The sequence below is a fragment of the Malaclemys terrapin genome, chromosome 5 (genome assembly GCF_027887155.1).
Source record: "Malaclemys terrapin pileata isolate rMalTer1 chromosome 5, rMalTer1.hap1, whole genome shotgun sequence".
NCBI lineage: Eukaryota > Metazoa > Chordata > Testudines > Emydidae > Malaclemys > Malaclemys terrapin.
The window spans coordinates 25,538,413-25,564,459 of record NC_071509.1 but is presented as its reverse complement, the minus strand read 5'-3'; the positions used below and the strand labels follow the sequence as shown (position 1 = coordinate 25,564,459).

General features: G+C 39.2%; 1 long non-coding RNA gene across 1 annotated transcript in view; it reads left to right on the top strand.

Annotated features, from left to right (window-relative positions):
* LOC128838130 (uncharacterized) overlaps nt 1-25,545 on the top strand; it is a 29,048-nt gene extending 3,503 nt beyond the window's left edge. The window contains exons 3-12 of the long non-coding RNA XR_008445104.1: nt 3,353-3,444; nt 5,439-5,584; nt 5,936-6,014; nt 6,550-6,673; nt 6,761-6,887; nt 8,334-8,392; nt 13,282-13,665; nt 16,667-16,758; nt 17,844-17,973; nt 24,836-25,545. This is a non-coding gene — a long non-coding RNA (uncharacterized LOC128838130). The remainder of the gene's footprint in view (nt 1-3,352; nt 3,445-5,438; nt 5,585-5,935; nt 6,015-6,549; nt 6,674-6,760; nt 6,888-8,333; nt 8,393-13,281; nt 13,666-16,666; nt 16,759-17,843; nt 17,974-24,835) is intronic.
* The last annotated feature ends 502 nt before the right edge of the window (nt 25,546-26,047 follow it).

Here is a 26,047-nt window from a genome sequence, read left to right as displayed (position 1 = left end):
AAAACATTTTTTTTAAATCTACCGTCCCTCACTCTCTAGTGAAAGTCAAGTTGTAAGAAGTTCTTAAAAGTTCAGCTCTGAATAATTACAACTTAAACTTACATACTGTTCTTCATGAAGAAGGATCCCAAAGATGTTTCCAAACTGATTTATAAAAAATGGACCAAATCCTCAATGTGTGAATTTAGAAGGTGCTCACTGATTTTTTTGTTGTTGTTAATTGAAAGTCAGATGCACGGGTCCAAAAACAGACTTCAGTTTTATATTGTATAGTTTTCAGCCACCAGTGAAATTCAGCCACCTGTTTAATAGTGCACAACAACACTGCAACAATTATGTATATAATATATTGCCATATTTAAAACTTATCACAGCTTGACAATGAATATCATAACTGTTCAGGACAGGAAAGAAGAACAGATTATTCCGAGGGGGAAACTTAAGGGAGGCAGAATATAATTATCCACTTTAAGAGTTGGTTGTTTGGGTAATTCACATATGTGAATGACTTTTTTTTTGTGAAGGCTGATTGCAAGACCTTTATTTCAGCCTGGGAGGTTCACAGTAGCTCAACTAGTAGTTGCTAGAGGGTCCTGAAACCTGCAGTATATTTTTATGTATTCACTTTTTTAAAATATAGTCAGAAAATTATTAATTACAAAGTAATAACACAGAGTGACACCCCCGCTGGGGCTGGCTGACCCAGGGATAGAATAGGGATTGCCCAGGCAAATGACCAGCTGCGTATTTGCACATGGGGTGCCTGTAAGCCCTTTGAACACAAAGAGAAGATTCTCTGTACCAATTCTGCCTAGGCAGGTGTGGGAGGTCACCTTAGGGCAGGCTGGGGGCATAGCTGCACCAAGCACCCCATGCAACTGGTGCAGAGGGGCAGCAGCTCGTAGAATGGAGTAACTGTGAGAGCTGTGCACTTTTGCGTTGGAGGCTGTGTTTCTACCTCACGTTTCACTTGGAGCCTAAATGCTTGTGCTTTGTGTGGGTGGAGTGAATGCATAATTTGTTGGAACCAAATCTTTGTTTTAATAGTAAAAATACTATTTTATGGGTGAAATTATACTCTCTATCTAGGATGTACAGCTATAAAGATGCACTTCCTTTTCACTCAGTCCACTGACTTAATGTGCCATAGGTCAGTATATATGTGCTGTATTAAAAATAGCATGTTACTGAGTATTCATTTCAAATAAAGAACATTTACAAAGTACTAAATGATCAAAGCACTCTAAATACAGTTAAGAACTAAAATGTTCCCCAAATGTAGCTTTAATCATTGTAGGTTGAAGTCAATATTAACAGAGCTATACAATTCTACCTTCCCTGTGTTTATAAATATATATGTATATAATTTTCCCATCATCATCATACCTTGTTGCTCCAAAAACATGGCCACGATTTGGTGCTATCACTTAGCTCGTATAGTTCTTCAGGAGTACAGGATGTTGACAGGGGGCACTGCATCAGGCACCGTTCAAAGATTTGGCTAGGCTTTCCACATTCACATTTGGGTCCTTCCTCAGGTCCTGCTTAGTTGTGTTGTCACCAGTCTTTTTTACCCTGACTTTTGCTTGATTTAGAGTACACGTTGTTTTTGTTTGAGGTCAGTGCCTGGAGGGAGTTGTTCTGAAGCAACCTGGTTATCCGTGATATGTGAACTTCTGATAGCAATATCTGGGGAATCACATTTTTTAATTGAAGAAGAGTGCTTTGCAAATACAGTGCCTAAAAATTCTCATGTGCTATATATACATAGAACAGCTGAGTTAAGCAAAGTCTGACAAACCATGTCTTCTTACATTGTTGAATCACATAAAGTTGATAGTGACGTTAACCTATATTAAAAAATTAGTGGCCAGGCTGCCCAATGGTGGAATAAAGCATTTGGAAATGATACACGGTAAACTGAAGGGGAAACCAGTGAAGAGTTATATTAATCCATTGCTGAGGCAGAGCAATATCTGCGTCAAAGATACAGCTTTTAAGCATCCTATGACGATTGATTTCTAATGCCACATACATGGCTCTCTTGAACATAGATCTGTATGTTCAGATGATTAGCTGTAATAAAAAGAGATCAGGGATTACAGAGGTAAAAATAGAGACTACTATGCTGCTTAAGAAGAAAATCCCCAAGGACTTGTATCTGTGGCTCACTCAAGCTTGTTTTAATACATAATGCACCACACAGCTGTTTAGAGTTCTGCTAGAGAAAGGGTGCTGAACTGGGTCTCTAAAATAGGAGAAAGTAAACACCAGTTTTTTCCCCATTCCCTCTTTTTAGGGACTGTTATGTTGGCTGGACCTCTACCTTTGTCCTAAGACTGGGGTCTCTCTGGCATAGAGCTCTTCTTTATATGGGCAATTTGGAAAATTACCCTCCTTTTAAAAATAAAATAAAAATTCTGGATGCCAAGAAAGAAAGACAAAATTAATGTCCTGAAAAAAATCTAACTAATCCCAATGTTTAATGACCATCTTAGGTACTGCCGCTGAAGATGTTTAAACAGTCAGATGTGCTTGTTCTGATGGCTGAAATCCACATTTTTACCGTCAGGTCTTCTTTCTTGTCACATCAAGCACTCTTTTTATTTTTTGCTACTAGCATTCAGTAGCTGCTAAAGATTGCAGTTAAAAAAACATCAGTGAGATCTTGATCTAGGAAGTACTGACATCAGTGGGAGATGTGCATGTTTAACACGTGGCAAGATCAGGCTTGGAATGAAGGGTTTGGGGTCAAATTGTCTTCTGTTGCACTCATAAAAACTCTGTTGAAGCCAGTGGGAGTTGCACGGGATTAAATGAGAGGAGAATTTGGCTTGTGCCCCTTGTCTCTGTATCTATCTCTGAATATACACTATATTGATATATATTTCTGTGGTCAGAGCTTGTCTACACTAATAATAATAATAATATATGGAGATATACCTATCTCATAGAGCTGGAAGGTACCCCGAAAGGTCATCAAGTCCAGCCCCCTGCTTTCACTAGCAGGACCAAGTACTGATTTTGCCCCAGATCCCTAAGTGGCCCCCTCAAGGATTGAACTCACAACCCTGGGGTTAGTAGGCCAATGCTCAAACCACTGAGCAGCTACATCCAAACACACCAGTACAAAAAAGATTTATAACGTAGGTGAGTTCTTAGTGTCCAAGCAGGCTAATAATTGATGTGTGAAATTTTTAAAAGCACTCTGCTTTGTCTTAGTTTTGTTTCTACTGACTTCAAGGGGAGTGCGAGCATTTTTATAAAATTCCACACTAACAGGCAGCTTTTGTACAGTAACAGTAATTGTGTATTAAAGCTATAATGCATAAGAAGCGTCTTTTCCCCACAGAATTCTGTGTATTGCTGCAAATGCCAATAGAGATGCATTGTCATATAGAGGATAGATAAAACTAGCTATGGAGTTGGAACAACAAACAGAAGGTACTGTGTGACTTTTGATACATTGTTTACACTACTTGTCTGTCTTAAATGCTTGTGATACAATTGAGAATAAAAGTACAATTTAGTTTATCTATGTCTATTGCTTCTGACTTTGTATAAGGCAACTCACTTTCACGATTACAATATTTTATCTGCAGTACTAACACTGCAGGGTGGTTTAGGTTTACTGTTGATAAACAGCCTTTCAGTGATGCATTTTATAAACTTTATGGCTTTTGAAACTGCATCTGGTGCCCAGTGGAGACTGAAAAGAGACCTTGTCTGCATCAATAAATTGAATAGCTGAGCTCCTCAGAGTCATTGTCTAAAATAAGATGTTTTGGAGTCTTGATTATTTGCTGTAATGCCCATGTTGCATAGATCATAGTAAAAATAAAGGGAATGCATATTTTGAAAGTATGTGATAAACATAGGATTTTTAGTTAGTTACATCTAACATGGAGATGTTCTAGAAATACAGTATAACATTGCTAGATAGTTGGGTTTACTTACAATCAGTGTATAATACAAATATGGATAGTCTCCAAAGGCCATAGCAGTAAAATAATGCCCAAGAATAGAAATAGTTCAGTTTTGTGGTGTATTGCCTGAAGATTTAAGCCAATATGCACAATGAAAGGAGCTATTTTATTAAAAAGATTTTTTTTTTAAACCTGCTGTTGCCCTGGCAGTCAATCAAGGTGTGTGTCATTTCGGGGAAGGTTGGGAGGTTGCCTCCTGTAGGACTCACCTTGTCTTATGAGTAGTGTGGGGAGTCTAGTAGAATCAGTCTTATTTAAAGCTGCATGGGGTGGAGGGAAGAATCAAGCTGCCCATAAAAATAGGAGAGAGCACCCCCCCCAAAAAAAGCTGCTCTTCCCTATTCCCTAATTACTGGATCTACCATTGGAAACTTAGTCCACGTTGAAATGAGGGAGGGAAGGCTTCAGGCCCACTGTCCCTCACCAGGAGCAGTACTTTTGGGGGATTAAGGGGAGCTGGGAGGTGAATAATAGACTACTGTGGTCTCCTCTCCAACATTCAACCCACTTGCTATTTTGGCTTCCACTCTCCAGCAAGAGAACTTCTCTTACCCCAGAAGGAGCCCTTGGGTTGGGTCACCTCCACTGCAGGTGGCAGGGGGAGTAATGGAATTGGTCAGAGGTCAGACAAGTACCCTATTAGTATCCTTTGTCAGTGATAGTGGATTTGTACGTAATTCTACATTTGTAAGTTCAACTTTCGTGATAAAGAGATTGCACAACAGTACTTGTGTTAGGTGAATTGAAAAATACTGTTTCTTTTGTTTCCTACAGTGCAAATATTTGTAATCAAACATAAATATAAAGTGAGCACTGTACACTTCGTATTCTGTGTTGAAATTGAAATCAATATATTTGAAAATGTAGAAAACATCCAAAATATTTAAATAGATGGTATTTTATTATTTAGCAATGCGATTAATTGCGATTAATTTTTTTAATCACACATTTAATTGTGATTAATTTTTTTTATCGCTTGACAGCCCTAATATTTGGAAGAAGCATCATATTAAGCACTGTTCAGTGTCATGTTCATGTTTTTTATTTCCATTTATAGTGCAAACATTTAAGAATAGATTATAACAGCATAAAACATGATTAACAGTGAAATTCATCTTACATAAAAGGTTATATCTTGATGAAATACCATGTGACTGCCAGCATTGTTCTATCCTCTTTACAGTGATTGCAGCAGTGCACCTACATCCTATGAGAACAGGATTTAATAGACCATTATAGAAGATCAGTCAGAAAGTTAGGGCATTTTTAGTCCATGCTTGCCAGAGGCACCCTTACAAATAAAAACAACCCACAAATTTCTCAAACCCATGATTGAGTTGTGGATAGCCTAATTAAAGTACAGGAGACAGTAGTATTTTTTTCAAAATATCAATATCTGAAGGCTGGTTTTTTTGTTGTTGTTGTTTTTTTTTTTTTACTTTGACGCCACAGCCCCTTTTTCTCCAGGCAGAGTCAGAGGAATACCTTCAGGCAGTCAGATACTTCATGTGCATCCTCGTAATCTGCCATCTCACGCATTACAACACGTATTAACAGGACATCTGGACATAAAGAAACAAGGCTCCAGTGAGCCAAAGGTATGTGTTCAGAGTAACAATACAGGACTGGACAAACGTCGTATAATTTAGTAACAGCCACTAGTATATGTTGTTAAGTGACTACTAATGGAAGGGAATCAAGCTGTACTTTAAGCATAAGAGACTTCATATAGGGGCATGTGTAACATTCTAATTAACCGTAATACTTCATACAATTTTAAATAGTAGTAATGTGAAGATGGTATCGTGAAGGTTCCCATGTAACTGCTCTGCATATATAATAGTTCACTAAATGGGAGTCCTATCTGTTCACGAAGTGAGACTTTGCTTTGAGACTTGCAAATGAAAGGCAGTGTAGACCCAAGTATTTTACCTCCCCTCCCTCCCCAGAAAAGAAAAGGTGACTGGCCTAAGGGAAGAAAAGGAAACCTCCAAAGGAATGTTCAGCTCCTCGTGCCCCTACAACAGGGTAGGTGTGTTATAGTAGCATTATGTTATTCAGATAATTTACTGTTCTCTTAATATGCTCTCTTGTATGCAGTATATTAAAGCAACTTGGGGCTCTGAACTGTAGAGATTTAGAGAATACTAAAGGCTTTAGGAACGGCCTCTGAAGTCAATAAAATATTTATAGCTTGGAAATGTTAGAAATCCTCAAACTGCACTTTGATGGACACCTTTTATTAATCCCACCAATAGAAAAGTGCAGGGATACAGCGAAATGGCTAAAGGGAATGTATTGTAGGTTGAGCAGTCATGTGTCCTTGCAATCTATAGGTTAATGCAGATTTGTGTACCCACATGGGAATTTTTCTTTAAAATGATTTGAGGGAAGGTTCACTTAGCCATGTGTGAGATTTATAACTAGCAGTTCCCTAACTTTATAAAGGATTAACTACCAGGCAATGTTTCACATATATATTTCAATATATATGTAAGCACAAATGAATCTTACTAGTTTATGTATTGTTAATTGCTGATATTTTGCCCACTGTTGGTATTAGGTATGTAATATTCCTGAATGAGCGGAGAATTAAAATGAAGGCCAAACATCCAGATTTGCCTTTTACTGAAATAACCAAGATGCTGGCTGCTCAATGGTCTCAACTTTCTCAAGCAGGAAAGCAAGTAAGCCTTTTCATTATCATCTTATAGCATTAAAAGAGGCAGCGAACTAGAAAAGGTATATTATAGCAAGTATTGTATCTCTTGCAGAAATATATTAAAGAAGCAGAAAAGGATAAGCAAAGATATATGAAAGAATTGAAAGCCTATCAAGACTCTGAAGCCTATCAAGCTTTCTTAGAGAGAAGAGCAGTTCACAAAGTGAGGACCCTGTGTGGTAAGTTAGAGAACAACCATGTCAATTATTTTAAAGAAATGAAGGACTATCCCATTCATACCCTAACTAAAATTGCTAGGAAAAGAGTTCTTGGAGACCCCAGTTTTGAAAACATTTCACTGTTACTAGAGTTTAATTTTGTCAGGCTATTAATTATAGTATCATAATTAAGCTTTAAAATTGAAGAAAAGCAGAGCTATATTGTGGATGTGTTGAAGGTCTCAGTTGAAGAAATATTTGGCAATGATTGTTTACACAAGTATGTGTGATATTGTAGATTAATAAAAAGGTGCTTTAATGTCTACATTTTATCTGATTTGCCTTTCAATTATTATTATTTGTCATCATGTTTAGGCTTACTGTCTGCCTCCTTGCTTGCCCTTTAAGCCTGAATGTACTTTTAGAAACTGACACTCCATGGAATAAAGTGAAGAAAGGAAATAAATATTGGATTGCTAAAACAGTGCACTTCTTCTTACAAGAGAGGGGACAGAGGCTGAATTGTCAGAGATTGTCTTTTTTTACACCCTAAATTGCCCAGTTTGTGCCTATTCTTTTTCAATTATGCATTGCAGTGCTTACAGCAGATCCTGTAATTCAAGTTTACAACTTCTTGACCCTTGCATAATGACAAGTTTCAGAGTAACAGCCGTATCTGTACGAGTTTTTTCATGAGGTTGATGGATTTCCATTCCATACGGCTGTAACTTCTTGATCCTGTATTCTGTAATTCAGATTAGAATTGTGGGTATTATAGCAGTAAATACCCATTGCTAAATAGAATTACCATACTTTAAGTTTCTATTGCCTGTGCAAAGAGCTCTTGAAAGAGACTGGCACTTTATTTTCATTACTGCTTGTATTGCATTGTACAGTAATTTTGGTAGCTATCTTTGTAGTTAACACAGCAAGTTTCTTTCTGCTGGGAGCAGTTCAGTACACTATTTCAGCAGTGATGTGACCTAAGCAATTAAAAAAAAAAAAAAAAACTTTGTTAAAGGAATGTCATGCTATGTTTAAGATTTTGCTAGGGAGTTGAGAGAGAATCTTGGACACTTCCTTTCAAACCCTCTGGAGGAAGAAAATGATAGAGAGGGCAAGTAGCTGTTTATGACGATTCAGAGAAGTGTCTTTTAAAAAAAATACACTTTTGTGTAGATCTTATGCTAGTTTGGTGTGCTTTTTCATTTTAATATGCTTAAAAATCTAACCCCATTGAAGGAAACAAGTATTTTTCCTTTGGGGAAAAAAAAACATTAAGAATTTTTTATCACATTATAAAATATAACAGATGGTCCCCTTAAGATTCCCACTAATATATTGTGGCAAAACCTGCAGATCACTAGACCAGTTATTAGTTGAAAGTTTTGTGTTTTTTTCCCCCAAAGTTGCTTAACTTGTTCTCTGTATTACAGTTAAAATAACAGAACTTGGTTTTTCCTTCAGGAACAATATCTATAGGAAGTAGATCTGAGAATGAAGCTCTTGCTTTGTCAACAATAGATGTAAGTACATTGAAACTGTATTTGAGGTGAGGGTGGGAGGGAGGAAGTTGATAAGTTTATAAGTTTTAACTAGTTAATGTCAGCTAGTTTATTTTAATAATGACATACAGTGTTGTACTCACACAAAAACTATTCTAAAAGAATGTTAACGTCACAAAGTCAAGTACTCAAAATTTAGGAAAGGCCAGAATTAAGATTGTCTTTGCAACCCTATTTTTACCTCCTTGTGTGCATGCCTTATGATTAGGGCTTCTGAATTTTGATTTTAACACTTCCAATATAAAAAAATAAAATTAAATTGGTGTTTATCCAATGAACAGCAGAAATGGCTATTTTTGTCTAAAGTAGAACCTCAGAGTTATGAACACAAGAGTTGCAAACTGACTAGTCAACCAGACACCTCATTGGGAACCAGAAGTACACAGTCAGGCGGCAGAGACCAAAAAAAAAAAAAAAGCAAATACAATACTGTGTTAAACATAAACTACTAAAAAAATAAAGGGAAAGCAGCATTTTTCTTATGCATAGTAAAGTTTCAAAGCTGTATTAAGTCAATGTTCAGTTGTAAATTTTTGAAAGAACCACCATAATGTTTTGTTCAGAGTTATGAACAACCTCCATTCCCAAAGTGTTAGTAACTCTGAGGTTCTACTGTAATGACTTGTCTCTGTATTTATGTATTGTATAAACAATAAATAATAATTGTTTATTACAGGGATGCAATTTCTAAAGTGCACTAATGTGTTATGCATTAATTGTGCTGTGTAGACCCTCTTGGTGCACACTGAAGGTACATCTACACTGCACACTTCTTTTGGCAGTGTGTAGAGTACATCCACTACATGCTCCCCTGGCACAGGTATAAATAGCTGTATAGATGGTGAGGCACTACATAAGCAAGGGAAGGCATGCCTGAACCCTGTGGCTATGTTCCCTACACGACACTCTCTTACCCAAGCATTGCTTCTGTCGTCATCACTGCTATTTTAGCAGTGCCTCCCCCACTGCTGGAGCCTTTCCCCACCAGAGCCTTTCACTGATGTGTAGCTACATGCCACAGTGTGGACACAGCCTGCGTTTCAGTACAGCGGGTAGCAACACATTCACAACACGCTACCGCAAGTGATGTGCAGTCTAGACATAGCCTAAATGTTCCTTAGTGCACTTTAATGTAGTGCTGTTTGAAATAGTGCTACATTAAAGGGCGCTATGGAACGTTTACAAAGGGATTACTCATACTAGTATATTCTAGTGTAGTAAGTAACGTATATAATTTACATTATTCAATACAGTATATGCAAAGAGAGAGCCCCAAAAAACCGCAATTTTTGGACATCTTCATAAAACTTAATAATTGCTAAAAATAAACTCCCCAAAATAAAATTATTAAACCCTGAAAAACAGACGCCCTATGATAAATCTTTAACTAAATGATCACATATTACTTTTCCCATTAGGATTCTTCCCCATTCAGTGCACAGGATGGACGATGCTCAGTGCATGAATCAGTGTTGCATATAATCCTTTGTCTGATTTAAAAAAAGCAAAACCAAATTCTTTTACTTGGAATTGTGGCAACTTGAAATCTGCATTCACTTGAACATAAAGCTGTGACAAAAATTTATGGAAAGTAATTGCTCTATTGAATATACTCAATTATTTTTCAAATGTACTGCTAATAAGTGTGTGACCTGAGGCAGGCTACCAAGCTAGCTGAAGAGCTGGGAGTAGAAACTATTTCTCCATACTCATAGTGCCAATCTCTCTCCACAGGATCAAAGTGACTCTTTACATGGACTATCTTATTCAGTTGTTTTACTTGTGCATGTTATTCTGTCACACTTAAAACAAGCTGTCTTGGCTGCATTTCTTTATTGTGGCAGCCTAATTTTTCTTATTTCATTCACTGTACATGCCTCAGCACTAATACTGCACCATACATCTGGATAACTGTAAGCATCTTTTTCCCAGGGTGGCACTTTACACCTGGTTTATGTGTTTTATAGTGACCCACCTTCTGTTTTAGTGACTTCTAACCCTCATTACAGCACATTTATTTGTTATCAGCTTAGGGGCTTGACCAGTAAACCAGAAGACAATAATAGTGCTCTCCTTTGACATTATTGCACATTTCAGCACTTCCTTAAAGGAAGAAATAAAACCACTTAGGCAAAAATCCTCTGCACAGCCCAAGTAACTTACCTCAGTACTGATGATCTCCTGTGAGAAAAAGTGGATGGAATCCTGCACCCCAGGCAACAAAGCTGCTTTGGGGGTGGAAGTCCACAGAAAATGGACTAAAAGACTTGAATAGCAGTGGATTCTCCTGCCTCCACTTTCACCCACTGCAGCCTCGAATATCCCCAGAGTGACAGGGCAAAGGAGCTCCCATGGTGAAGTCCAGTTAAACCAGTATCACTGTCCCCATGGAGAGTTTGACCTGTGTCCATGGAGTCAGGATTTGCCCCCAAAACCAAAAAAAAAAACCTACATAATTCTCATTGTCTTATGAAATCTCTTTGTGACCCATGCCTGTGACCCATGCCTTGATGGGATTTGGTTTGTATTAGGAGCAAAGGCAGTTTCGGGGTTTTTTTGTTTTGATTTTTTTGCTTGCAGTAGGTAATGTTTCTTAATTACTCATTATTTAGAAGATATTGACAGATCCTTCTAATTCTCCCTATTCTGCCTCTTTCATCAAAACAGAGAGATGAAAGCAATGACCTGTATTGTCGGACATGTAACCAGTTTTCAGTTCTTTTCATAACAAGAAAAAACACCTGTATTAAGTAGCTGGCTGTTAGAGCACATAGCGTTTTCATAATTATAATCGGTGTCCCATTATAAGACTGATTTTTCTCAAATATATACTTTGTAACTGAAAAAGAAAAATCATCATGCTTTCACATTTTTTATTGACTGGAATTTTTTTTTTAATAATTAAGTGTATTTAGAAATTAAAAACTTAGACTAATTTTTCTTAATAATTTTGTGAGTTAATATTTTGTATCATCTGTTTTCCCTCTAGCAGCCCAGTGATCTCACAAAATTCTAATTCATAGGAACTTCAGCTTATGCATCAGGCAGCTTTCAAGGAAAGGAATAATAAAATGTTCAAGAAATTGCTATTTCTAAAACTAGGCACAAAACTCCATTCTGTGATGGCCCTTGTCATAGATGAGTTATTTCAATGACAAAAGCACGGAGACTCTGATTTTTGCTTGTGATGGAGCGTGCTTTACTCATCCAGGATTTTCACCACCCTTTCAAACGTACCAAGTGATCTGTTTCATTTTCTCTGACACAGTTTTCTTACGATTTCAGTACTAGTCGGAGAACTGGGATTTTGGTTTCCTACAATTGATAGCTTGGCAAGTACTATCCACTCCTTCTGTTTGATATGACCTAGTCTTTCCACCTTTAAAAAATTGGGAAAATAAAATAAAAGATTAAAAAAAATGAGTAGGCAGTTCCAAAAAACCAAAACCACATTTTAAAAGGATAAGGGTGCTAAGTGTGAACAGGACACTTGCCTATCATATCACTTTCAAAACCCAGGCATTTCCTTATTAATGTATTTGCTTTTATTTGTTCGTTTGCTTCACATTGTAAATCTTAAGGAGCCCACATAAAGAATGCATTATTCTTATTGAGAAAAGGAAATGCATATGGCATCGCAACAAAACCTTAACTCTGATAATAATGCTATTGGTTCTACAGTAATTACAAAAAAAATCACAAAACCCTCTAGGGAAGAATAAGTAGTGACATACGTACACATTAGTGGTTGGGAGGGATAGCTCAGTGGTTTAGCATTGGCCTGCTAAACCCAGGCTTGTGAGTTCAATCCTTAAGGGACCATTTAGGGATCTGGGGCAATAATCTGTCTGGAGATTGGTCCTGCTTTGAGCAGGGGGTTGGACTAGATGACCTCCTGAGGTCCCTTCCAGCCCTGATATTCTATTCTAAGTCCATATACATATATTTGTACAAAATCAACAATATTGTACTATTAAAATACATGTATAGCAGTATTTCCAAAACAGACCAATTATAATTATTATACAAAACAATTTCTACTACCAATTGATAAATATATTTAACTGATACTTGCGAGTTTATACTAGAAGATGACCTCTGAAAGTGTGTTTTGAACTTCAGTGCCTATAAAGCTCACTGATTTCAGAAAAAAGAACAGGAGTACTTGTGGCACCTTAGAGACTAACAGATTTGTTAGAGCATAAGCTTTCGTGGACTACAGCCCACTTCTTCGGATGGAGACCTGACTGCAGCATGTACAGCCATGCTCTTGAGTATGGGGTCTGAAATCCAGTCTATTAGATAGTTTAGGTGGGTTGTCTGATGATAACGTGCTGAAAGGCCAGCTATTCTGCAGAAGCTTTATGTTGGAATCTTCTCTTTTTTCCATGATTTAACAAAATGTAAATTACTGGCTCAATTTGACTTCATAAGGTCCCTTTTACACATCAAAGTTTTGCTAGTCTAATAAATGTTATATAATATCAGGTTATTTCTATGTATAAAAAAAAAAGTATAATCACCAATAAAGGGAGCGAGGGGAATACATCACCAATAAAATATCAACAGCTACCAGAACATTGTATTTAGGATAGTTCACTATTTTTCCCTGTTCTGTGTGTAAGGAAATGTAAAATGCTGTTGCATGGTAACCGTTGGTATGTGGTGACTGTTTAGTGCTCACCACTGTACCATCTAAAAGTTTTACTTCATATAAAAACTTCAACTACAGTCAGGCAAATCTTGGTTATTCCACAAATGTGGAATACAGCAACGTCTTTGATTTAAGAAGAATTAGTTAATTTTTGGAACCTGTTTAATTGTTTTATTTATTTTATTTTTTTGTCCAGGAGACTTTGAAAAAGAAACTTCCGAGTTCTCTAAACATCAGAAACTGCAAGAAGAAAAGGAGGAAAAAGATGAGTCAGAAGAAGAAATTGACTCTACAGATCTGTTTCAGTTTGGGGGCCTGACCTCCCAGAAGAACTTTGCGTCATCTGATTTTTGTTTTTTGCAGGCGTTTATCTTCAGACTTCTGAAATGTAAGTTGTATATTCTGTAAAGTAAGTTGCAGAGAGAAGTCTTTTTTTTATACTAAATGTCATCAAACTGGAGCCAGAGGTGATCCCCATCACTAGGACAATATTATTCGAGACCCATTACCTCAGAACAGCCTCAGAAGAAATCGGTATCCAGTTCTTCAGAGTCTGGAGTGTGGAACTCCTCTACAGAAGGTCAGTCCTGTACCTTTGCCTCGCTGCTTCCTAGTATTGGCTCATACAAACAGACCTAAGCTGTCAATTCAGTCCCTTCCCAGTGACTGTTGAGACTGCTACCTTGTTGGCTGCAACAGAGTGGTTATCCCTGATTCCTGCAGGTCAGCAGCCTACATCTGTTCCAACTATGCCAGAGGCTATGCTGTGGCTGTCAGTACTGCCTTCACCTTTGCTTCAGGCTGAGGACCCTCATCTAGGCCAGGTGCAGTTCCCCATTGGCACTGGAACACTCTAGTCAGGCTCCATCACCTTTGGGCCTGGTACCAACTCTTTACATCTTCTGGGCTGATACCAGCTCCTCCATGCCACACTTTACTGGTGGCTAGGAAGCCATCCATTCTTCCTCCAGTATTGCGTCCTTGACATGGATCCAGACCTTGGTCACCGTGGACCCCTCCTGGTTCCTGGAATACTCTGATTCCTCATCAGACTCCAAGGTAGACTCTTAGGTATCCTGATACTGAGAGTCTAGAGCTTCCTCACATTCCCATTCCTGCACTCACTGACAGGGTTCTGAGAGGACCTTAGCCAGGGATTGGGATGCTTGGGACAGATGTGCCTAGGGTCCAGTCCTCTACAGTGCCCTCAGTGCCTCTACTGGATGCCCAGGGGGATGCCTCCAGGTTCCAGATCTACTTCACCACTTCCCAATACAAGTAGGTCTTCCAGGAGGGGGCCTTCTCCTGCCAGTACTGGGAGACCAGTCACGGTTCATATCAGTGAGCCTTTGGACCTCAAGCTCAAGACTTCTTTCAGCCCATTCCAGAACAGTATAACCGATTTTAGGCCAAAAGAGCAACCTTGGAAGCTTTCACCCTTGCCAGTCATGCAGGCATCCTGCTCATCACCTGATGAGGTCCTGGTACCAGAAAGATCCTCCCAGGTACTGGATGACTGTAAGATACATCAGGAGCTCCTCAAGAAGATGGCAGCCTCCCTGGGCATTCAGACTGTTTGATTGATATTCTCCATGCCACCGCACCAGGAAGGTTGTCCTGCCCATAAGTTAGGCCATTATGCAGCCGTCCAAAACCATCTGGTAAATCCCTGCCTCCATTCCAGTTGTAGTCAAAAGAACAGAACATAAATATCAGGTTCTATTCCAGGGGTTCAAACAGTTCTGTTTATATCCCTCACCAGATTCACGTGTTGTGACTGTGGTGAGTGAGAGGAGCCATCAGGGCAGAGATGAGGCTACCCTCACGGACAAAGATGCCAAAAAGCTTGGTAGAAAAATGTATTCTACAGCAAGTTTATAATTTCGCATTACCAGCCATGACACTGTGTTGTCACAGTGTAATTTTTCAAAATGGGAGGCAATATCTCAGGTTGCTGGCAGACTACCGAAAGACTCCAGTCACTCATTGCAGTTGGACGCCTCATTTCTCGATCAGTTCTACGGCTTCTTTAAATGCAGCAGATTTTACAGCTAGGGCCATGGCAACAGTGGTGACTGTGCACAGATCATCCTGGCTGCAGTCCTCCAGGATTCCTGGGGAGATGCAACAAACAATTGATGACTTTCCTTTCAAGGGATGTGCTCTGTTCTCATCTAAAACAGATAAGGCTTTGCATACACTAGTGGACTCAAATAGTGTTGAAATCCTTGGGCCTCTATATGGTGATGACAGAGGAGACAAGATATCGTCTTCAATACCAACCCAAACAGTAATACTATACTTTTTTGTTAGGTTGACCAAGGTCACAGAGCAGAAAAATGATGCCTTCTACTTCCTTGCACTCTTCAGCTTGGCAGCCACAGGCCCCAAATTAGTCATTTTTACTCTTATGTCTCAGATGGCATGCTATTTGACCTGGATCTCATTGGTCTGTCCCCATCTTTCTGGGGCAGGTTGTCCTTTTTCCTACATGCCTGACAGGCCATCACCTCAGACAAGAGGGTGCTAAGCATGGTGAAATTGAGATATACCCTCCAGTTCCTTTCTATCACCACCCATAATCCTCTGCATAAGGACAAGTAGAGTTTCTGCAGAGCATTGGCTGTTTTCCTGGATAGGACAAAACCCTTTTGGGCGTCTGCCCTGCTCTGCATTTCTTATGCAGAACGTCTGAGAGGTCATCTGGTTACAACTGAGAGTCTCTCATAATGGATCACCAACTGCATTACAAAGTGTTATGCTGTCAAAGGAGTAATGCCTCCTGACAAACTTACGATGCGTTCGACCAAGCATGTTTGACCTCAGCAGCATTTGTGGCTAACATCCCAATTATGGATCACTGTAGAGCAGTGATACAGTGTTAGACTCAGACGTTCACCAGGCATTATGCAATGTCTGCTGTATCCCAGGAGGATACAGATATAGGGAAGGCAGTCCTACAGTCCCTGTTACGCTGAGACTCCGAGCCCCACCCCTAGGGTAACAGCTTGGCAGTGACCTACAGTATGGATACATGCAGGCACTCGAAGAACAAACAGTTGCCTTCTTGTAACTGTTCTTTGAGATGTGTTGCATACGTCAATTACACAACTCGCCCTCCTTCCCTGACGCATCAGAGTCTACCATTGGTTCTGGTGCAAAGGAACTGAAGTAGGGGAGGAGCAACTTTGCCCCTTTATACCCTCACTTTGGAGCACAAGGAACAGAGTGGGTGGGGCCGCCCCTATGCATACAACTAGGTAAAACTCTCATGCACCGGTGTATGCAATGCACACACACTACAGCGTAATGGAACACATCTCGAAGAACAAGTTACAAAAAGATGAGTAACCATATTTTATCTTTATTTCAATACCTTGATAGTCATCTGGCATGCTGTGACTGTATAGTAGTTCACCTTTGCTGTCATATATCTTTGCTATGTAGCGACCTCTAACTTTGAAATTGACCCTTAGTGGGCAACTTTGGTGTAGGTAGGGTTAGCTGTAATTTCAGTTCTGTTTCTTTTCAAAGGTATGTAGAAAATATTACAAACTGAATTGAAAATTATTTTTTAACAGTTAGAGAGTTTGAACTTTGTGAACTAAAAAGAAGTTTGACAAAGGCATATGAAGAACAGGAAAGTTTAAAAAAGCAGTTGGAGGATCTAAAGGTAAATAATCCGATGTCTGAACATCAAGCGTGCACACAGACATTAAGGTTTCTGTTCCTTTTGTAATCCTACTCTACTTATATAAATTTTCTGGTGAGTCTTTCTGTACTCTGAAAACATTTGAGATCTGGTGTAAATTGGCACAGTTCCATTCAATTCAGTGAAGCGACAGCAGTTTAAACTAGCTGAGGCTCTGTCCCTTTGTTATTTTATATCACTCTTGTTATTCATCTCTGAATTCTTTGAGGTATGTAATGTCCAGAACTGAACTGGTGAGGCCCAAGTACAGCAGAATAACCACTCCATTTGTCTTGCAGGTAATACTCCTGTTAATGCATTCCAAGGGCCTGATCCTGTGGACAGGCATATGGACTTTTACCCCCACATGGAGTCCTGTTGATTTCAGTGGGACACTTGAGAATGAGGCTTTGTGTGTCCATGTCAATTTGAGTGTTGAGGCCCAATATGGCATTTGATTGTTTGTGACCAGCATTAAATTTAGCCGGATTCAGACCTGTTGTCAGCAGGTCAACTCCACTGAAGCAAGGAGTTCCTCATTTACACCAGGTCTCTCTTTGGCCTTTCCTTTCATGATCCACTTTAATTCTCAGGTCTTTCTTTGCTGCTCTTTTTCTATCGCTTCCTACCCAGTTGTCTCTCATTTTTACCACTATGTTCATTACTACTCAACTTCTTGAATTTCGAATAATTTGTACTTCAGTTTTAATCAACTGGCTCAGTGTGATGTCTGGTTTCTCTCATTCATATGCATGTTCTTGCATTTGCAAATCTCAACCCCTTTGTAGTGAAAAAATAATTTGTCCTCCCCCTATCAGATTCCACTTTTGTACAAATGAGAAATGATGAAATTGCCAGAATAACACTTGGGAATAGAACCAAAAGTCAAATAACTTTTTCATTACCATGCTGAATTTATCTGATTAGTTCCATTTGGCAAATGGGTTCTGTGGGCCAAATGCTCAAATCTGGGAATAAAAATGAAATTTATTTTCTCATTTTTTTTTATGTACTGCGAGATGACTGTGTTATGTTCTTAAGCTAAAACACCTTTTGTGCAATTTTAGAATCAGCAGTTGAAGTTGGAAACGGATTTTGCATCCATAAAGGCATATACTAGTACTTTAGAAAAAGAGTTTGAAAATTTAAATATGGTTCCAATGCTGTTCCAGTTTCATCTGCAAATAGTGGACACTAGTAAGTCAATTTTTTTTTTTCTGTGGTTGATCTTTTGTTTCACTATTGTTCAACAGATACCATTAAAATCTTCTTCTGAGATAGTTTCTGTGAATATGATCATGGGACTTCTGGGTCATCGACAGTATGTCAATACTACAGTATAACACCCGCAGCTGGCCCACATCAGCTGACTTAGGCTACAGGGCTGTTTAATTGTGGTGTAAATATTTGGGCTTGGGCTCTAGGACCCCATGAGGGGGAAGGTTTTTTAATTGCAGTATAGACATACCCTGACTCCAGTCCCTTGCTGTCACAGGCAACCACATTCCATTCATAAGCTTGTCAGGTTTTATCTTCTATTTAGTTAGGTTGTTTTCTCCCATTACTTCTGTTGAAAGGCTGTACCTGAACGTTACTGCTCTGATGGTTAGAAAACTTCTAATTTCCCGCCTACATGTACTAGTCATGTACTGTTTGTTCTTGTGCCAACATTGTTCTTGAGATTAAATACCCTCCCTGGTGTTTACGCCCCTGATTTATTTATAGAGAGCAATCATATTCCCTCTCAGCCTTCATCTTGCTAGCCAAGAGCTTTTAGTCTCCTCTCATAAGATGGGGTTTCATTCACCTGATCATCCTAGTAGCCCTTCTCTGCACCTGTTCCAGTTTGAATTCACTTTCTTGAACATGGTTGACCAAAATTATACATAGTGTTCCAAATGAGATCTTACAAGTGCCTTTCTCAATAACATTAATACTTTCCTATCTCTACTGGAAATATCTCACCTGATACATCCTAGGATCACATTTGCCTCTTTCATGCTGGCATCATATTGCTGGCTCATAGTCATCCTGTGATAAACTAATATACCCAGGACTTTCTCCTCCTCTATTTCCAACTGATGAGTCCCCAGCACATAGCTGAAATTCTTATTAATTCCTAAGTGCATGACCTTGCACTTTGTACTATAAAATTTCATCTTACTTCTATAACTCCAGTCCTCCAGGTCATTCAGTTCCTCCTGTATAATATTCCAGCTTTTATACATTTAATCTGTGCCATGTTAATTTTATATTATTCTTGTATTTTAATCAAAATGTTATGCGATGCCAAGTCAAACGTGTTATAGAAGTCTAAGTATATTACATTAACACTTACCTTTAGCAACCAATTGTGTAATCTCGTCAAAAAGATTATCAAGCTAGTTTGACAAGATCTGTTTTCCATAAACCCAGGTTGATTTGCATTAATTACCATTTTTTATTAATTGAGTCCTGCATCAACTGCTCCTTTATCTTACCCAGGATCAATATCAGGCTGACAGGCCTATATTTACCCAGGTCATCCCATTTACTTGGGAAGTTAGTCTCCTGTAATGACACAATTTCCAGTAATATTTATAGCTCTAATAATAATAAAGAGATCTCTATCCATATGCAAACTAAGCCCTAAGAATCTGCTATAGAACTACTACAATCCTTCACCAAAGTTATTTTGATCCAAAACAATTCTGTTTTACCCATGCAATCACTTCTTATTTCTTTACAGTCTACCACGTTATTGATACACAGTGCAACTCCACCACCCTCACTTTTACTTCTTTCTCTCCTGAACAGCACATACCCTTCAATACCTGAATAACAGTCACGACTGCTATTCCATCATGTTTCTATTCTTTCAATATCTGGTGTCACGTCCTGTACTGGGTGTTCTAATTCCTCCATTTTGTTGTCCAGGTTCCTTACATTATTGGACAAGCATCATTCTCTCTGACCTCACCCTGTTGCTAGCCAGATTAGTTATAGTCCCTTTTGCTTCCCATGCTCCTATGCTCAAGTGTTCTGAATTAAAGCTGGAATAGTTACCACAAGGAAACGAAAATGTAAAGCCCTTCTGGACTGGATCCCACCATATCTTACTGAGCTTTTGACTGTCACAGTTACCAGGCAACTGCATCTCTGACCCCTCCTGATTTCTTCTTGCATACCCCCTCCCTAAGTCCCAGGCCTCGAGCCATCACCTCTCTCTTGTGGTGGGATCATGTGATGGTTGCACAACCATGGTTTCCCTCCACATGTCTGACTTATGTCAACTCCCTGCAATTCTGTTCCCTCTGAGACAGTGACAGTGGTAAGCAGTGACCCAAAAGCCACCTTAAAGCAAAGCATCATTTATTTAGAACAAAAGTAGTTAAGAGAAGACCATCTTAAAAACAATAGGACACACTACACACATCTAGCTTACCAGGTGTTTAACCATATTCTAACTGGGGACTCTTCCGTAGAGCCTCTCTCTGTCAATTTGTCTCCCTGTAGAATTCACTGACACTCTCTCGAGAGCCTTGGCAACTCAACGGCCCTTTCACAGGAATCAAATAACTTTTTAACTGTTTGTAGGCCATTTGATTCCTAGCCTGGCAAAACAGCTGTGTCATTTCAACCTAGAGACTTGAAGTATGCCCTTGTCTCATAAGTGTGCCCTTGTCTCATCATAATTGCCCCTGATGTTTGCTGCAAGATTGCTTATCTGGAACCATTGTGTACTGCCTTCTTGCTTTTTCTTCCCACAGCCCCCTATTAAGCTAAATCAGTGCATTCATACAGGAAAGTTTTATAACTTCAGTGTACAGTAATTCCCCTCACTGACCAGTGTTCATAACATTATTGCATATCCACATCTATCACACTGACATTCTGTGTACCAGCTCACATTAGTAGGTGCACATCTTTAAGGTATGTTGGCATATAAAGTTTCTGCCTTTATTTTTGCGTCTGCTGCTCTGAGGTTCTTGATATCCTGCACAAATATCACAATATTAGTCTTTTCCTCCTTTCAAGAACAAGGGTCTTGATTTTTTTCTTTTCCAAAGGCTTTTGTGCACATTTTAATATTTTGGTGTTTATTTCTGAGTGTTATGAAACACCTAGAAAACTGCTAGATAGACACCGTATAGATGCAAAATTATATAAATGTATTCATGTAATAATGAGTTCCACAGCTATACATTAACTATTTCAGTGATAGAGCACAATATCCTTTAAATCAGGCATTCTAGAATTTGAGATGTCTTTGTTGAGGACTAATAAAGAATGCAGATTGACCTAGAGAGAACAGAAGTGCCCAAAACTGAGTAGCATAGAAGTATGGATAGAAAGTTAGGAAACAAGATTCATCTTGGAAAAATTAATCCTCCTGGAAAAAAATTATCCAACCATTATATGCTTAATGGGGGACAGATCCCTGAAAAGCAGTAATGCTAGAAAAAGATCTAAAGGTGATAATGCACAGCAATGCAATATAACAGCAAAACAGCCAGTCTGTGTATTGGGTTGCATATACGCAGTAGTATCATGTATCAAGGAGATGATAGTCTCTCTCTCTCTGCACCAGTGGTAAGACCACTCCTGTTATATGGAGGTAGGTCAAGATGCTGGTAAACTAGAAGGAAGTCCAGAGAAGATTAACAAAAATTCTTGAGACTGTAATGATTGATGTATGAAGAAAGAATGAAACAGCTAAACAGGAATAGCATGACTCTAAGACAATAGAGGTACATGATAACTATGTACAAGTGTTTGTAGAGTATAAAAAGCAAGTAAGGAAAGAATTGTTTTAGGGTAGTCTCAATGGTTATAACTAGAGCTGATCGGATAAGACTGAGGAAAGGAAAAATTAGGGTGAATATCAAGTAACAGCTTTTGGTAATGAGATCTGTTAGACTTTGAAATGGACTTTTAAGGAAAGACAAATTGATAGAACCCCTGTTGCTTGTCACCTGACACTAGACCAGGGGTCGGCAACCTTTCAGAAGTGGTGTGCCGAGTCTTCATTTATTCACTCTAATTTAAGGTTTGGCATGCCAGTAATACATTTTAACATTTTTAGGAGGTCTCTCTCTATAAGTCTATATTATATAACTAAACTATTGTACGTAAAGCAAACAAAGTTTTTAAAATGTTCAAGAAGCTTCATTTAAAATTAAATTAAAATGCAGATCTTATCAGTTTAGTGCAGTGGTTCTTAACCTGGGGTGCATGCACCCCCCCCAGGGGGTGCGAGACATGTGAGATTTTTTTAGAAGGTAAATCATCGAAAACACAAATTAAGCACAGGCACATAAGTACAACTACTTTGTTTCATCAAACCTATGTATTTATTAACATTATACATGTTCTAATGATTACTGTAATATACAAACAAAGTTTTCAAGTTTTTAAGCTAATTGTAGTGTAATTTTTGATAAGGGCTACAGGGCGCTGGGACCAGGCCAGGAGCAGAGCCCTGGGCTGGCAGGAGGGCTGAGCAGGGCTGGAGGCCCAGACCCTAACTGGGAAGGGACTGGGTGGCTGGAACCCCAGACCAGCAGCGAGGTGAGCGGGGCCGGCAGCTGGTATCCCAGGCTGGCAGCAGGCTGAGCTGGGCTGATGGCTGGGACCCTGGCTGGCAAGGGGCCGGCGGCCAGAACCCCAGACCAGCAGCAGGCTGAGCGGCTCAGGTTGCCGACCCCGCACTAGACTGAACAAAATACTTAGGGTGAGATCCAGGCCCCATTGAAATCAATGGCAAAACTCTCATTGACTTCAGCAGGACAAGATCTGCCCCTTAATGTTCTTTATGCAACAATCCTGTGTTGCCTTCCATGGCTTAGATAAGATAACCTAATAGATCTCCTCCTCCATTTCTAAATTCTGTGGGTTAAATACTGAAATCCTTAGCTCAGGCAAAATGACCCTTGACTCCAAAAAGAGCCCTACCTTCAGGATTTAGCCTTATGGACACTTTCTGATAGAAACTACAATATGCTAAAAGCCAAGGCCTGAGAGCTATTTTGATGTATGGTTCCCTTTGCTCACAACTGAACTTGATGTCTGAATCTTCTCACCTTTCTTTTTTTTAATAAGTACTTATAATAAGGGTTTTTCATAAAGTGAGACTCTGCAGCCCTGTACTATGTTAAGTGGCTATATGAAGTCATTGACACTTCAGAAACAGTCAAACAATACAGTTGCTTTATTACATATGAAAATTTCAAAGACCAAAAAATTGAGGCAGTGAGATGATCACTAATATATAACAGACTATTATTTTTGTTACAGTACATTCACATAGAGCCTTGAATGGAAACATCTGTAGTTATTAAATCTTTTACACTTTTTTATATTTGCAAAGCTCAATTTTTCACCCTTTTTGTCATTTGGGAGCATTATTTCCAGATGAAAATAATTTTTGTCTAGTACTTATTCAAATTACTTTGCTTACAGCTGCTATAATTCCCAATTTTCATTACCTTTCATTATCCAGCTGTAGCTCCTCACTTTAAACTGGCACCATATTAATACTCTGCAGTTGCATAGAAGTGAACATCTAAAATGTACCAGTTGTCAGGTTGTTAATAACAAAAAGTAGCTGCTTTTTAAACATGCTTGTTTAGCATAAAACTAAATTACAATCATTTGTTTTGCAAATAGTATTGTACTTGTCACTGGCATAAATAAAACGTGTGATTGTACTTTAAAATGTAGCTGGAATTGTGGTTATTTGATTTAACTATTCCATCTGAATCACTTGCCTATCTGGGATGAAAGTCTAGCATTTTTTCTTCCTCCAGAATACTTCGCACAAACAAGCGGAAGGTGTTTGTTGTTGTATCAGATATGAAAATGTGAAAAGTTCCTTTGTACTAGTCCTGCCTCCGATGACCAGAAATGATACAAATATCAGATGGCAGATCCTCAGCTGGTGTAAATGGTCATACCTGTTGTCCGCTGGAGAGAAGATAATTTATACTAGTTGCAGATCTTCCCCCAGGATGTGTGAGAGAGGAGGGAATGCAGCTGGGAGGCAACTAGAGAGGGAGCTTAAGAGATTTTGTGGGAGGGAATCTACAACTGGGATAAGGATGGAGTGAGGAACCTGAATTTCAGAGGCAGCTGGGGAGGAATTTGAGGCAATCTTGTGATGAAAGTAGATGTGAGAGAAACTGGCAGACTTTTCAAAAGACAGGAGGAAGTCTGCATCTGGGGGAAGAGGTTTGGGGACCTCTGCATAGTCCGGAATCAGGATCATTGGAGAGGTAGGTGAGAAGGATGACCCAGGATACTTGTATGTGGGAGGGCACAGAGGCAGTGTAGTGAAAGAGCCATAAGAACATGTGGATGGAGTCAGGAGACAGTTGGAAGTGGAAATAGATAATAGAGGCAGGAAGCAATTTCTCAGTTCTTGTTTCACAATCAGCAGAACACATTTTTGGAAATGTGTATTGAAGGGAGACAACACTGTCACAGGGAAGTGCTGGAAAATAAAAAATAGTTTTAAAGAAACCATTCTGGCTACAGTTTCAGGCAGTGGGAGAAAGGTAGTAAGTGTCTGTAATCTCCACAGCAACTAGACTCAGCTAAGAGAGCACACTAAAAAAAACCTCATATCTAGATGGACAGAAGGAAAAACAAGATATTTTAAAAGGTATCGGAAATTCAAAGTACTATGAGAATTACGGGTCATCTCCTACAAGTGCTGATTTAGTACCACCTCCTCAGCAGCTTTGGCTAGTGGTGCTCCAGCTATTAACTAAAGCTGCCTCCCACTTTGGGCAACATTTCCGAGGGAATGAGGTGGCAAGAACACCTGCACTCATTCAGGTGTGTGTAGCTGAATGATATGAAAGAATAATTTGTAATTGGTTAAATTCTCCATCTTGAAGGCTTACAGAATGTGGAAAGTATCAATTTGTATGCTTGGGTATTGCATATTAAGTGCATAGGGTATAATATATGATGGGTCTAGAGTATGTTAATCTTCAATTTCTGTTGCTTTCTCTGCAATGAGACAATGCAAAGTAGTCATCCAGTTTTTCATCAACTCTTTTCTCTCTCACCATAGCAACACATGCATAAAACAATCTGACCTTGTTGTAGAAGAGTGGTTTTGTCATTGAAGAACATTGTATCCTTTCAAACAAACAGCAGCTGGCATTTACCCCGTCTTGTTTAATGGCTCTGATGTCTTAAGGGCTGAAGGAACCTTGGTCCAGAAACTAACATTCTCCCCCTCACCCCCAACCTCTTGTCATCAGTTGTTTTGCTTTTGCAATCCAAATGTGAGTTTCAGAAAAATTAAGAAGAATGTTCCATATATTAAATTCCAAAAACAAAGTTAATTCAGCACTGTAGTTTGGATATTCTTTCTTCAGTATATTTAAAATATCAAGTTATGTTTCCCACAGCAACTGTAATTTGTACGGGTCCCACTGAGAACATGCAGTTAGCTACACAAGATATTATATATGGTGGTAAAATTTTCTGCATTCATATCAGCACACCCCAATTCAGTGAATTACCAGACTTAAGCATATGCCAAACTACACATGTGAGTATTCCCATTAAGATCAATGGGACTCATCATGTGTGGAGCTAGGCATGTGCTTTAAATACCTTGCTGAATTGGAACTATGCAGCATGGCATATGGATGTATGCAGTTTGTAACAGGATCCTTAGATTGGAATTTCCCTACTTTTGAGCAATTCAGATCTTAACTACAATGTTTTATTAGAATTGTTTTGATTAAATTTAATTTATTGGTTGTTTTTAAAGAAAAGCACAATAGGAGAAAAGACGGTTACTCACCGTTGTAACTGTTGTTCTTCGAGATGTGTTGCTCATATCCATTCCATTAGGTGTGCGCGCGCTGCGTGCACGATCGTCGGAAGATTTTTACCCTAGCAACACCGGCGGGTCGGCTGTGGAGCCCCCTAGAGTGGCGCCTTCATGGCGCTGAATATATACCCCAGCCGACCCGGCGCCCCCTCAGTTCCTTCTTGCCGGCTACTCCGACAGTGGGGACGGGGGGCGGGTTTGGAATGGATATGAGCAACACATCTCGAAGAACAACAGTTACAACGGTGAGTAACCGTCTTTTCTTCTTCGAGTGCTTGCTCATATCCATTCCATTAGGTGACTCCCAAGCCCAACTTAGGTGGTGGGGTCGGAGTGAGACATTGCTGTGTGCAAAACCGCTGATCCGAATGCAGCATCGTCCCTGGACTGTTGCACTAGTGCATAGTGAGCTGTAAACGTGTGGACTGATGACCAAAC